The sequence below is a fragment of the Schistocerca serialis genome, chromosome 9 (genome assembly GCF_023864345.2).
Source record: "Schistocerca serialis cubense isolate TAMUIC-IGC-003099 chromosome 9, iqSchSeri2.2, whole genome shotgun sequence".
Taxonomy (NCBI): domain Eukaryota; kingdom Metazoa; phylum Arthropoda; class Insecta; order Orthoptera; family Acrididae; genus Schistocerca; species Schistocerca serialis.
Genome location: NC_064646.1, coordinates 445,092,615 through 445,102,250, shown reverse-complemented (window position 1 = coordinate 445,102,250; position 9,636 = coordinate 445,092,615). Strand labels below are relative to the sequence as shown.

Below are 9,636 nucleotides of genomic sequence, written 5' to 3'. Positions count from 1 at the left end.
GCGCTGGCTCTTCGCCACGTGACGTGGGACACTTGGAAAGCGTTGTCTGCGTCGCTTTCACACGCCTGTACTTAATTGCGTATCATCTCCCACAGCTCTCAGCTTGACTTGTCTCGACTTTGCTCGACTGACGCTACGCTGACGCTTGCAGGCTGCGATATTTACCACGATTGACTCGACATGCAGCTGCGAGATGCACAGGAGTAACAAAGCACTCCACGATGCGTCGACATACGAAATCCACTGCCCAGCTACGCGTCGGCAACCAACAAAATGCCGACCCTGCCAGGATTCGAACCTGGAATCTTCTGATCCGTAGTCAGACGCGTTATCCGTTGCGCCACAGGGCCAGTGGCAGCATTTCTTTCTACGAGGCAAGTGCAATTGGCGAAGAAACGTGTTCTCCATGGCTGAGCAAGCTCCCAAGGAAGGTACCTCTCGTCCAGCTGCGTGGCCGCAGTGCGCCTGCAGAGCTTAGAGCTTGCCACGCATCTGCTCTCGCTGTTCGACAGGTAGCAGAAGGCAAGGCGCGCGTTTTCCCGCGTTTTCTCGACGACCAGAGCCGGTTGATGTGCATGTAAGCGTAGCATATGAAACAAGAATAGCACGAAGCATTGGTAGTCAGGTGCCAAAGTCGCAGTATGGCATCAGGTGGCGATCGTATGTTTCTGTGGCCACCACTGGTTTGCAGCAAAGTGAATACCGCTAACTGAGAACACTGTGTCGTAGCCCCAGTGGCGCAATTGGTTAGCGCACGGTACTTATAAGGCAGTAGACGTGAGCAATGCCGGGGTTGTGAGTTCGAGCCTCACCTGGGGCATACTTTTATTTCTTAGCAGCTGTCTCTGACAGCAACAGGAGGCTAGGTTTGAGATGTATCAGCTATTTGAGTAACATAATTGTGCATTCGAGACGCTAGCTGCGTCTTCCTCGGTAGTATAGTGGTTAGTATCCCCGCCTGTCACGCGGGAGACCGGGGTTCGATTCCCCGCCGGGGAGGCACATCCGATTTTTAATTGCTGCTTTTTCACTCTCCGAACTTAGTGTAGGACGTTTGCGGCTACTTGCACCATATCTCTCGCACACAGGCACCTGTTTACATCGCATCCTCGGTAGTATAGTGGTTAGTATCGCCGCCGGTCACGCGGGAGACCGGGGTTCGATTCCCCGCCGGGGAGATGCGATTTTTATCTCACAAACCTGTTCGAGTGTTGCGCGTATGGGGGTCGTAAGAGCATTAACTTTGCGATCAAGGAGTGTAGTTGGTGCAAAATCTTAAAAAATGCTACATCTTAGGAAGTGGTTCTCGCATTCTTCACACTTCAGAATTACTGGGTTTGCTGTTAACGCTGAATCAAGGCACCCCAGCCGACGCTGTGGGCGTAATAATCGAGCTCGACACAGTCTGCAAAAGAAATAATTTTAGCAGAGCGTGGTTTCGATCCACGGACCTCTGGGTTATGGGCCCAGCACGCTTCCACTGCGCCACTCTGCTGGCTGGGGTTGCGCTGGCTCTTCGCCACGTGACGTGGGACACTTGGAAAGCGTTGTCTGCGTCGCTTTCACACGCCTGTACTTAATTGCGTATCATCTCCCACAGCTCTCAGCTTGACTTGTCTCGACTTTGCTCGACTGACGCTACGCTGACGCTTGCAGGCTGCGATATTTACCACGATTGACTCGACATGCAGCTGCGAGATGCACAGGAGTAACAAAGCACTCCACGATGCGTCGACATACGAAATCCACTGCCCAGCTACGCGTCGGCAACCAACAAAATGCCGACCCTGCCAGGATTCGAACCTGGAATCTTCTGATCCGTAGTCAGACGCGTTATCCGTTGCGCCACAGGGCCAGTGGCAGCATTTCTTTCTACGAGGCAAGTGCAATTGGCGAAGAAACGTGTTCTCCATGGCTGAGCAAGCTCCCAAGGAAGGTACCTCTCGTCCAGCTGCGTGGCCGCAGTGCGCCTGCAGAGCTTAGAGCTTGCCACGCATCTGCTCTCGCTGTTCGACAGGTAGCAGAAGGCAAGGCGCGCGTTTTCCCGCGTTTTCTCGACGACCAGAGCCGGTTGATGTGCATGTAAGCGTAGCATATGAAACAAGAATAGCACGAAGCATTGGTAGTCAGGTGCCAAAGTCGCAGTATGGCATCAGGTGGCGATCGTATGTTTCTGTGGCCACCACTGGTTTGCAGCAAAGTGAATACCGCTAACTGAGAACACTGTGTCGTAGCCCCAGTGGCGCAATTGGTTAGCGCACGGTACTTATAAGGCAGTAGACGTGAGCAATGCCGGGGTTGTGAGTTCGAGCCTCACCTGGGGCATACTTTTATTTCTTAGCAGCTGTCTCTGACAGCAACAGGAGGCTAGGTTTGAGATGTATCAGCTATTTGAGTAACATAATTGTGCATTCGAGACGCTAGCTGCGTCTTCCTCGGTAGTATAGTGGTTAGTATCCCCGCCTGTCACGCGGGAGACCGGGGTTCGATTCCCCGCCGGGGAGGCACATCCGATTTTTAATTGCTGCTTTTTCACTCTCCGAACTTAGTGTAGGACGTTTGCGGCTACTTGCACCATATCTCTCGCACACAGGCACCTGTTTACATCGCATCCTCGGTAGTATAGTGGTTAGTATCGCCGCCGGTCACGCGGGAGACCGGGGTTCGATTCCCCGCCGGGGAGATGCGATTTTTATCTCACAAACCTGTTCGAGTGTTGCGCGTATGGGGGTCGTAAGAGCATTAACTTTGCGATCAAGGAGTGTAGTTGGTGCAAAATCTTAAAAAATGCTACATCTTAGGAAGTGGTTCTCGCATTCTTCACACTTCAGAATTACTGGGTTTGCTGTTAACGCTGAATCAAGGCACCCCAGCCGACGCTGTGGGCGTAATAATCGAGCTCGACACAGTCTGCAAAAGAAATAATTTTAGCAGAGCGTGGTTTCGATCCACGGACCTCTGGGTTATGGGCCCAGCACGCTTCCACTGCGCCACTCTGCTGGCTGGGGTTGCGCTGGCTCTTCGCCACGTGACGTGGGACACTTGGAAAGCGTTGTCTGCGTCGCTTTCACACGCCTGTACTTAATTGCGTATCATCTCCCACAGCTCTCAGCTTGACTTGTCTCGACTTTGCTCGACTGACGCTACGCTGACGCTTGCAGGCTGCGATATTTACCACGATTGACTCGACATGCAGCTGCGAGATGCACAGGAGTAACAAAGCACTCCACGATGCGTCGACATACGAAATCCACTGCCCAGCTACGCGTCGGCAACCAACAAAATGCCGACCCTGCCAGGATTCGAACCTGGAATCTTCTGATCCGTAGTCAGACGCGTTATCCGTTGCGCCACAGGGCCAGTGGCAGCATTTCTTTCTACGAGGCAAGTGCAATTGGCGAAGAAACGTGTTCTCCATGGCTGAGCAAGCTCCCAAGGAAGGTACCTCTCGTCCAGCTGCGTGGCCGCAGTGCGCCTGCAGAGCTTAGAGCTTGCCACGCATCTGCTCTCGCTGTTCGACAGGTAGCAGAAGGCAAGGCGCGCGTTTTCCCGCGTTTTCTCGACGACCAGAGCCGGTTGATGTGCATGTAAGCGTAGCATATGAAACAAGAATAGCACGAAGCATTGGTAGTCAGGTGCCAAAGTCGCAGTATGGCATCAGGTGGCGATCGTATGTTTCTGTGGCCACCACTGGTTTGCAGCAAAGTGAATACCGCTAACTGAGAACACTGTGTCGTAGCCCCAGTGGCGCAATTGGTTAGCGCACGGTACTTATAAGGCAGTAGCCGTGAGCAATGCCGGGGTTGTGAGTTCGAGCCTCACCTGGGGCATACTTTTATTTCTTAGCAGCTGTCTCTGACAGCAACAGGAGGCTAGGTTTGAGATGTATCAGCTATTTGAGTAACATAATTGTGCATTCGAGACGCTAGCTGCGTCTTCCTCGGTAGTATAGTGGTTAGTATCCCCGCCTGTCACGCGGGAGACCGGGGTTCGATTCCCCGCCGGGGAGGCACATCCGATTTTTAATTGCTGCTTTTTCACTCTCCGAACTTAGTGTAGGACGTTTGCGGCTACTTGCACCATATCTCTCGCACACAGGCACCTGTTTACATCGCATCCTCGGTAGTATAGTGGTTAGTATCGCCGCCGGTCACGCGGGAGACCGGGGTTCGATTCCCCGCCGGGGAGATGCGATTTTTATCTCACAAACCTGTTCGAGTGTTGCGCGTATGGGGGTCGTAAGAGCATTAACTTTGCGATCAAGGAGTGTAGTTGGTGCAAAATCTTAAAAAATGCTACATCTTAGGAAGTGGTTCTCGCATTCTTCACACTTCAGAATTACTGGGTTTGCTGTTAACGCTGAATCAAGGCACCCCAGCCGACGCTGTGGGCGTAATAATCGAGCTCGACACAGTCTGCAAAAGAAATAATTTTAGCAGAGCGTGGTTTCGATCCACGGACCTCTGGGTTATGGGCCCAGCACGCTTCCACTGCGCCACTCTGCTGGCTGGGGTTGCGCTGGCTCTTCGCCACGTGACGTGGGACACTTGGAAAGCGTTGTCTGCGTCGCTTTCACACGCCTGTACTTAATTGCGTATCATCTCCCACAGCTCTCAGCTTGACTTGTCTCGACTTTGCTCGACTGACGCTACGCTGACGCTTGCAGGCTGCGATATTTACCACGATTGACTCGACATGCAGCTGCGAGATGCACAGGAGTAACAAAGCACTCCACGATGCGTCGACATACGAAATCCACTGCCCAGCTACGCGTCGGCAACCAACAAAATGCCGACCCTGCCAGGATTCGAACCTGGAATCTTCTGATCCGTAGTCAGACGCGTTATCCGTTGCGCCACAGGGCCAGTGGCAGCATTTCTTTCTACGAGGCAAGTGCAATTGGCGAAGAAACGTGTTCTCCATGGCTGAGCAAGCTCCCAAGGAAGGTACCTCTCGTCCAGCTGCGTGGCCGCAGTGCGCCTGCAGAGCTTAGAGCTTGCCACGCATCTGCTCTCGCTGTTCGACAGGTAGCAGAAGGCAAGGCGCGCGTTTTCCCGCGTTTTCTCGACGACCAGAGCCGGTTGATGTGCATGTAAGCGTAGCATATGAAACAAGAATAGCACGAAGCATTGGTAGTCAGGTGCCAAAGTCGCAGTATGGCATCAGGTGGCGATCGTATGTTTCTGTGGCCACCACTGGTTTGCAGCAAAGTGAATACCGCTAACTGAGAACACTGTGTCGTAGCCCCAGTGGCGCAATTGGTTAGCGCACGGTACTTATAAGGCAGTAGACGTGAGCAATGCCGGGGTTGTGAGTTCGAGCCTCACCTGGGGCATACTTTTATTTCTTAGCAGCTGTCTCTGACAGCAACAGGAGGCTAGGTTTGAGATGTATCAGCTATTTGAGTAACATAATTGTGCATTCGAGACGCTAGCTGCGTCTTCCTCGGTAGTATAGTGGTTAGTATCCCCGCCTGTCACGCGGGAGACCGGGGTTCGATTCCCCGCCGGGGAGGCACATCCGATTTTTAATTGCTGCTTTTTCACTCTCCGAACTTAGTGTAGGACGTTTGCGGCTACTTGCACCATATCTCTCGCACACAGGCACCTGTTTACATCGCATCCTCGGTAGTATAGTGGTTAGTATCGCCGCCGGTCACGCGGGAGACCGGGGTTCGATTCCCCGCCGGGGAGATGCGATTTTTATCTCACAAACCTGTTCGAGTGTTGCGCGTATGGGGGTCGTAAGAGCATTAACTTTGCGATCAAGGAGTGTAGTTGGTGCAAAATCTTAAAAAATGCTACATCTTAGGAAGTGGTTCTCGCATTCTTCACACTTCAGAATTACTGGGTTTGCTGTTAACGCTGAATCAAGGCACCCCAGCCGACGCTGTGGGCGTAATAATCGAGCTCGACACAGTCTGCAAAAGAAATAATTTTAGCAGAGCGTGGTTTCGATCCACGGACCTCTGGGTTATGGGCCCAGCACGCTTCCACTGCGCCACTCTGCTGGCTGGGGTTGCGCTGGCTCTTCGCCACGTGACGTGGGACACTTGGAAAGCGTTGTCTGCGTCGCTTTCACACGCCTGTACTTAATTGCGTATCATCTCCCACAGCTCTCAGCTTGACTTGTCTCGACTTTGCTCGACTGACGCTACGCTGACGCTTGCAGGCTGCGATATTTACCACGATTGACTCGACATGCAGCTGCGAGATGCACAGGAGTAACAAAGCACTCCACGATGCGTCGACATACGAAATCCACTGCCCAGCTACGCGTCGGCAACCAACAAAATGCCGACCCTGCCAGGATTCGAACCTGGAATCTTCTGATCCGTAGTCAGACGCGTTATCCGTTGCGCCACAGGGCCAGTGGCAGCATTTCTTTCTACGAGGCAAGTGCAATTGGCGAAGAAACGTGTTCTCCATGGCTGAGCAAGCTCCCAAGGAAGGTACCTCTCGTCCAGCTGCGTGGCCGCAGTGCGCCTGCAGAGCTTAGAGCTTGCCACGCATCTGCTCTCGCTGTTCGACAGGTAGCAGAAGGCAAGGCGCGCGTTTTCCCGCGTTTTCTCGACGACCAGAGCCGGTTGATGTGCATGTAAGCGTAGCATATGAAACAAGAATAGCACGAAGCATTGGTAGTCAGGTGCCAAAGTCGCAGTATGGCATCAGGTGGCGATCGTATGTTTCTGTGGCCACCACTGGTTTGCAGCAAAGTGAATACCGCTAACTGAGAACACTGTGTCGTAGCCCCAGTGGCGCAATTGGTTAGCGCACGGTACTTATAAGGCAGTAGCCGTGAGCAATGCCGGCGTTGTGAGTTCGAGCCTCACCTGGGGCATACTTTTATTTCTTAGCAGCTGTCTCTGACAGCAACAGGAGGCTAGGTTTGAGATGTATCAGCTATTTGAGTAACATAATTGTGCATTCGAGACGCTAGCTGCGTCTTCCTCGGTAGTATAGTGGTTAGTATCCCCGCCTGTCACGCGGGAGACCGGGGTTCGATTCCCCGCCGGGGAGGCACATCCGATTTTTAATTGCTGCTTTTTCACTCTCCGAACTTAGTGTAGGACGTTTGCGGCTACTTGCACCATATCTCTCGCACACAGGCACCTGTTTACAACGCATCCTCGGTAGTACAGTGGTTAGTATCGCCGCCGGTCACGCGGGAGACCGGGGTTCGATTCCCCGCCGGGGAGATGCGATTTTTATCTCACAAACCTGTTCGAGTGTTGCGCGTATGGGGGTCGTAAGAGCATTAACTTTGCGATCAAGGAGTGTAGTTGGTGCAAAATCTTAAAAAATGCTACATCTTAGGAAGTGGTTCTCGCATTCTTCACACTTCAGAATTACTGGGTTTGCTGTTAACGCTGAATCAAGGCACCCCAGCCGACGCTGTGGGCGTAATAATCGAGCTCGACACAGTCTGCAAAAGAAATAATTTTAGCAGAGCGTGGTTTCGATCCACGGACCTCTGGGTTATGGGCCCAGCACGCTTCCACTGCGCCACTCTGCTGGCTGGGGTTGCGCTGGCTCTTCGCCACGTGACGTGGGACACTTGGAAAGCGTTGTCTGCGTCGCTTTCACACGCCTGTACTTAATTGCGTATCATCTCCCACAGCTCTCAGCTTGACTTGTCTCGACTTTGCTCGACTGACGCTACGCTGACGCTTGCAGGCTGCGATATTTACCACGATTGACTCGACATGCAGCTGCGAGATGCACAGGAGTAACAAAGCACTCCACGATGCGTCGACATACGAAATCCACTGCCCAGCTACGCGTCGGCAACCAACAAAATGCCGACCCTGCCAGGATTCGAACCTGGAATCTTCTGATCCGTAGTCAGACGCGTTATCCGTTGCGCCACAGGGCCAGTGGCAGCATTTCTTTCTACGAGGCAAGTGCAATTGGCGAAGAAACGTGTTCTCCATGGCTGAGCAAGCTCCCAAGGAAGGTACCTCTCGTCCAGCTGCGTGGCCGCAGTGCGCCTGCAGAGCTTAGAGCTTGCCACGCATCTGCTCTCGCTGTTCGACAGGTAGCAGAAGGCAAGGCGCGCGTTTTCCCGCGTTTTCTCGACGACCAGAGCCGGTTGATGTGCATGTAAGCGTAGCATATGAAACAAGAATAGCACGAAGCATTGGTAGTCAGGTGCCAAAGTCGCAGTATGGCATCAGGTGGCGATCGTATGTTTCTGTGGCCACCACTGGTTTGCAGCAAAGTGAATACCGCTAACTGAGAACTCTGTGTCGTAGCCCCAGTGGCGCAATTGGTTAGCGCACGGTACTTATAAGGCAGTAGCCGTGAGCAATGCCGGGGTTGTGAGTTCGAGCCTCACCTGGGGCATACTTTTATTTCTTAGCAGCTGTCTCTGACAGCAACAGGAGGCTAGGTTTGAGATGTATCAGCTATTTGAGTAACATAATTGTGCATTCGAGACGCTAGCTGCGTCTTCCTCGGTAGTATAGTGGTTAGTATCCCCGCCTGTCACGCGGGAGACCGGGGTTCGATTCCCCGCCGGGGAGGCACATCCGATTTTTAATTGCTGCTTTTTCACTCTCCGAACTTAGTGTAGGACGTTTGCGGCTACTTGCACCATATCTCTCGCACACAGGCACCTGTTTACATCGCATCCTCGGTAGTATAGTGGTTAGTATCGCCGCCGGTCACGCGGGAGACCGGGGTTCGATTCCCCGCCGGGGAGATGCGATTTTTATCTCACAAACCTGTTCGAGTGTTGCGCGTATGGGGGTCGTAAGAGCATTAACTTTGCGATCAAGGAGTGTAGTTGGTGCAAAATCTTAAAAAATGCTACATCTTAGGAAGTGGTTCTCGCATTCTTCACACTTCAGAATTACTGGGTTTGCTGTTAACGCTGAATCAAGGCACCCCAGCCGACGCTGTGGGCGTAATAATCGAGCTCGACACAGTCTGCAAAAGAAATAATTTTAGCAGAGCGTGGTTTCGATCCACGGACCTCTGGGTTATGGGCCCAGCACGCTTCCACTGCGCCACTCTGCTGGCTGGGGTTGCGCTGGCTCTTCGCCACGTGACGTGGGACACTTGGAAAGCGTTGTCTGCGTCGCTTTCACACGCCTGTACTTAATTGCGTATCATCTCCCACAGCTCTCAGCTTGACTTGTCTCGACTTTGCTCGACTGACGCTACGCTGACGCTTGCAGGCTGCGATATTTACCACGATTGACTCGACATGCAGCTGCGAGATGCACAGGAGTAACAAAGCACTCCACGATGCGTCGACATACGAAATCCACTGCCCAGCTACGCGTCGGCAACCAACAAAATGCCGACCCTGCCAGGATTCGAACCTGGAATCTTCTGATCCGTAGTCAGACGCGTTATCCGTTGCGCCACAGGGCCAGTGGCAGCATTTCTTTCTACGAGGCAAGTGCAATTGGCGAAGAAACGTGTTCTCCATGGCTGAGCAAGCTCCCAAGGAAGGTACCTCTCGTCCAGCTGCGTGGCCGCAGTGCGCCTGCAGAGCTTAGAGCTTGCCACGCATCTGCTCTCGCTGTTCGACAGGTAGCAGAAGGCAAGGCGCGCGTTTTCCCGCGTTTTCTCGACGACCAGAGCCGGTTGATGTGCATGTAAGCGTAGCATATGAAACAAGAATAGC

At 53.0% G+C, this 9,636-nt stretch overlaps 25 non-coding genes across 25 annotated transcripts; 12 read left to right on the top strand and 13 right to left on the bottom strand.

Moving 5' to 3' along the window:
• Positions 1 to 277: 277 nt before the first annotated feature.
• Positions 278 to 350, bottom strand: Trnar-acg (transfer RNA arginine (anticodon ACG)). Its single transcript has one exon. It is a non-coding gene; the product is annotated as a tRNA-Arg (tRNA).
• Positions 351 to 728: 378 nt separating this feature from the next.
• Positions 729 to 820, top strand: Trnai-uau (transfer RNA isoleucine (anticodon UAU)). The gene is given in 2 exon segments: positions 729 to 766; positions 785 to 820. It is a non-coding gene; the product is annotated as a tRNA-Ile (tRNA).
• A 107-nt stretch (positions 821 to 927) lies between these two features.
• Trnad-guc (transfer RNA aspartic acid (anticodon GUC)) lies at positions 928 to 999 on the top strand. Its single transcript has one exon. It is a non-coding gene; the product is annotated as a tRNA-Asp (tRNA).
• A 424-nt stretch (positions 1,000 to 1,423) lies between these two features.
• Positions 1,424 to 1,495, bottom strand: Trnam-cau (transfer RNA methionine (anticodon CAU)). The gene has a single exon. It is a non-coding gene; the product is annotated as a tRNA-Met (tRNA).
• A 287-nt stretch (positions 1,496 to 1,782) lies between these two features.
• On the bottom strand, positions 1,783 to 1,855 carry Trnar-acg (transfer RNA arginine (anticodon ACG)). The gene has a single exon. It is a non-coding gene; the product is annotated as a tRNA-Arg (tRNA).
• Positions 1,856 to 2,233: 378 nt separating this feature from the next.
• On the top strand, positions 2,234 to 2,325 carry Trnai-uau (transfer RNA isoleucine (anticodon UAU)). Its single transcript is given in 2 exon segments — positions 2,234 to 2,271; positions 2,290 to 2,325. It is a non-coding gene; the product is annotated as a tRNA-Ile (tRNA).
• Positions 2,326 to 2,432: 107 nt separating this feature from the next.
• Positions 2,433 to 2,504, top strand: Trnad-guc (transfer RNA aspartic acid (anticodon GUC)). The gene has a single exon. It is a non-coding gene; the product is annotated as a tRNA-Asp (tRNA).
• Positions 2,505 to 2,928: 424 nt separating this feature from the next.
• On the bottom strand, positions 2,929 to 3,000 carry Trnam-cau (transfer RNA methionine (anticodon CAU)). Its single transcript has one exon. It is a non-coding gene; the product is annotated as a tRNA-Met (tRNA).
• Positions 3,001 to 3,287: 287 nt separating this feature from the next.
• Trnar-acg (transfer RNA arginine (anticodon ACG)) lies at positions 3,288 to 3,360 on the bottom strand. The gene has a single exon. It is a non-coding gene; the product is annotated as a tRNA-Arg (tRNA).
• Positions 3,361 to 3,738: 378 nt separating this feature from the next.
• Positions 3,739 to 3,830, top strand: Trnai-uau (transfer RNA isoleucine (anticodon UAU)). The gene is given in 2 exon segments: positions 3,739 to 3,776; positions 3,795 to 3,830. It is a non-coding gene; the product is annotated as a tRNA-Ile (tRNA).
• Positions 3,831 to 3,937: 107 nt separating this feature from the next.
• Trnad-guc (transfer RNA aspartic acid (anticodon GUC)) lies at positions 3,938 to 4,009 on the top strand. Its single transcript has one exon. It is a non-coding gene; the product is annotated as a tRNA-Asp (tRNA).
• Positions 4,010 to 4,433: 424 nt separating this feature from the next.
• Trnam-cau (transfer RNA methionine (anticodon CAU)) lies at positions 4,434 to 4,505 on the bottom strand. The gene has a single exon. It is a non-coding gene; the product is annotated as a tRNA-Met (tRNA).
• Positions 4,506 to 4,792: 287 nt separating this feature from the next.
• Positions 4,793 to 4,865, bottom strand: Trnar-acg (transfer RNA arginine (anticodon ACG)). The gene has a single exon. It is a non-coding gene; the product is annotated as a tRNA-Arg (tRNA).
• A 378-nt stretch (positions 4,866 to 5,243) lies between these two features.
• Positions 5,244 to 5,335, top strand: Trnai-uau (transfer RNA isoleucine (anticodon UAU)). Its single transcript is given in 2 exon segments — positions 5,244 to 5,281; positions 5,300 to 5,335. It is a non-coding gene; the product is annotated as a tRNA-Ile (tRNA).
• A 107-nt stretch (positions 5,336 to 5,442) lies between these two features.
• On the top strand, positions 5,443 to 5,514 carry Trnad-guc (transfer RNA aspartic acid (anticodon GUC)). The gene has a single exon. It is a non-coding gene; the product is annotated as a tRNA-Asp (tRNA).
• A 424-nt stretch (positions 5,515 to 5,938) lies between these two features.
• On the bottom strand, positions 5,939 to 6,010 carry Trnam-cau (transfer RNA methionine (anticodon CAU)). Its single transcript has one exon. It is a non-coding gene; the product is annotated as a tRNA-Met (tRNA).
• Positions 6,011 to 6,297: 287 nt separating this feature from the next.
• Positions 6,298 to 6,370, bottom strand: Trnar-acg (transfer RNA arginine (anticodon ACG)). Its single transcript has one exon. It is a non-coding gene; the product is annotated as a tRNA-Arg (tRNA).
• Positions 6,371 to 6,748: 378 nt separating this feature from the next.
• Trnai-uau (transfer RNA isoleucine (anticodon UAU)) lies at positions 6,749 to 6,840 on the top strand. The gene is given in 2 exon segments: positions 6,749 to 6,786; positions 6,805 to 6,840. It is a non-coding gene; the product is annotated as a tRNA-Ile (tRNA).
• A 107-nt stretch (positions 6,841 to 6,947) lies between these two features.
• On the top strand, positions 6,948 to 7,019 carry Trnad-guc (transfer RNA aspartic acid (anticodon GUC)). Its single transcript has one exon. It is a non-coding gene; the product is annotated as a tRNA-Asp (tRNA).
• A 424-nt stretch (positions 7,020 to 7,443) lies between these two features.
• Positions 7,444 to 7,515, bottom strand: Trnam-cau (transfer RNA methionine (anticodon CAU)). Its single transcript has one exon. It is a non-coding gene; the product is annotated as a tRNA-Met (tRNA).
• A 287-nt stretch (positions 7,516 to 7,802) lies between these two features.
• On the bottom strand, positions 7,803 to 7,875 carry Trnar-acg (transfer RNA arginine (anticodon ACG)). The gene has a single exon. It is a non-coding gene; the product is annotated as a tRNA-Arg (tRNA).
• Positions 7,876 to 8,253: 378 nt separating this feature from the next.
• Positions 8,254 to 8,345, top strand: Trnai-uau (transfer RNA isoleucine (anticodon UAU)). The gene is given in 2 exon segments: positions 8,254 to 8,291; positions 8,310 to 8,345. It is a non-coding gene; the product is annotated as a tRNA-Ile (tRNA).
• A 107-nt stretch (positions 8,346 to 8,452) lies between these two features.
• Trnad-guc (transfer RNA aspartic acid (anticodon GUC)) lies at positions 8,453 to 8,524 on the top strand. Its single transcript has one exon. It is a non-coding gene; the product is annotated as a tRNA-Asp (tRNA).
• A 424-nt stretch (positions 8,525 to 8,948) lies between these two features.
• On the bottom strand, positions 8,949 to 9,020 carry Trnam-cau (transfer RNA methionine (anticodon CAU)). Its single transcript has one exon. It is a non-coding gene; the product is annotated as a tRNA-Met (tRNA).
• Positions 9,021 to 9,307: 287 nt separating this feature from the next.
• Positions 9,308 to 9,380, bottom strand: Trnar-acg (transfer RNA arginine (anticodon ACG)). The gene has a single exon. It is a non-coding gene; the product is annotated as a tRNA-Arg (tRNA).
• Between the last annotated feature and the right edge of the window lie 256 nt (positions 9,381 to 9,636).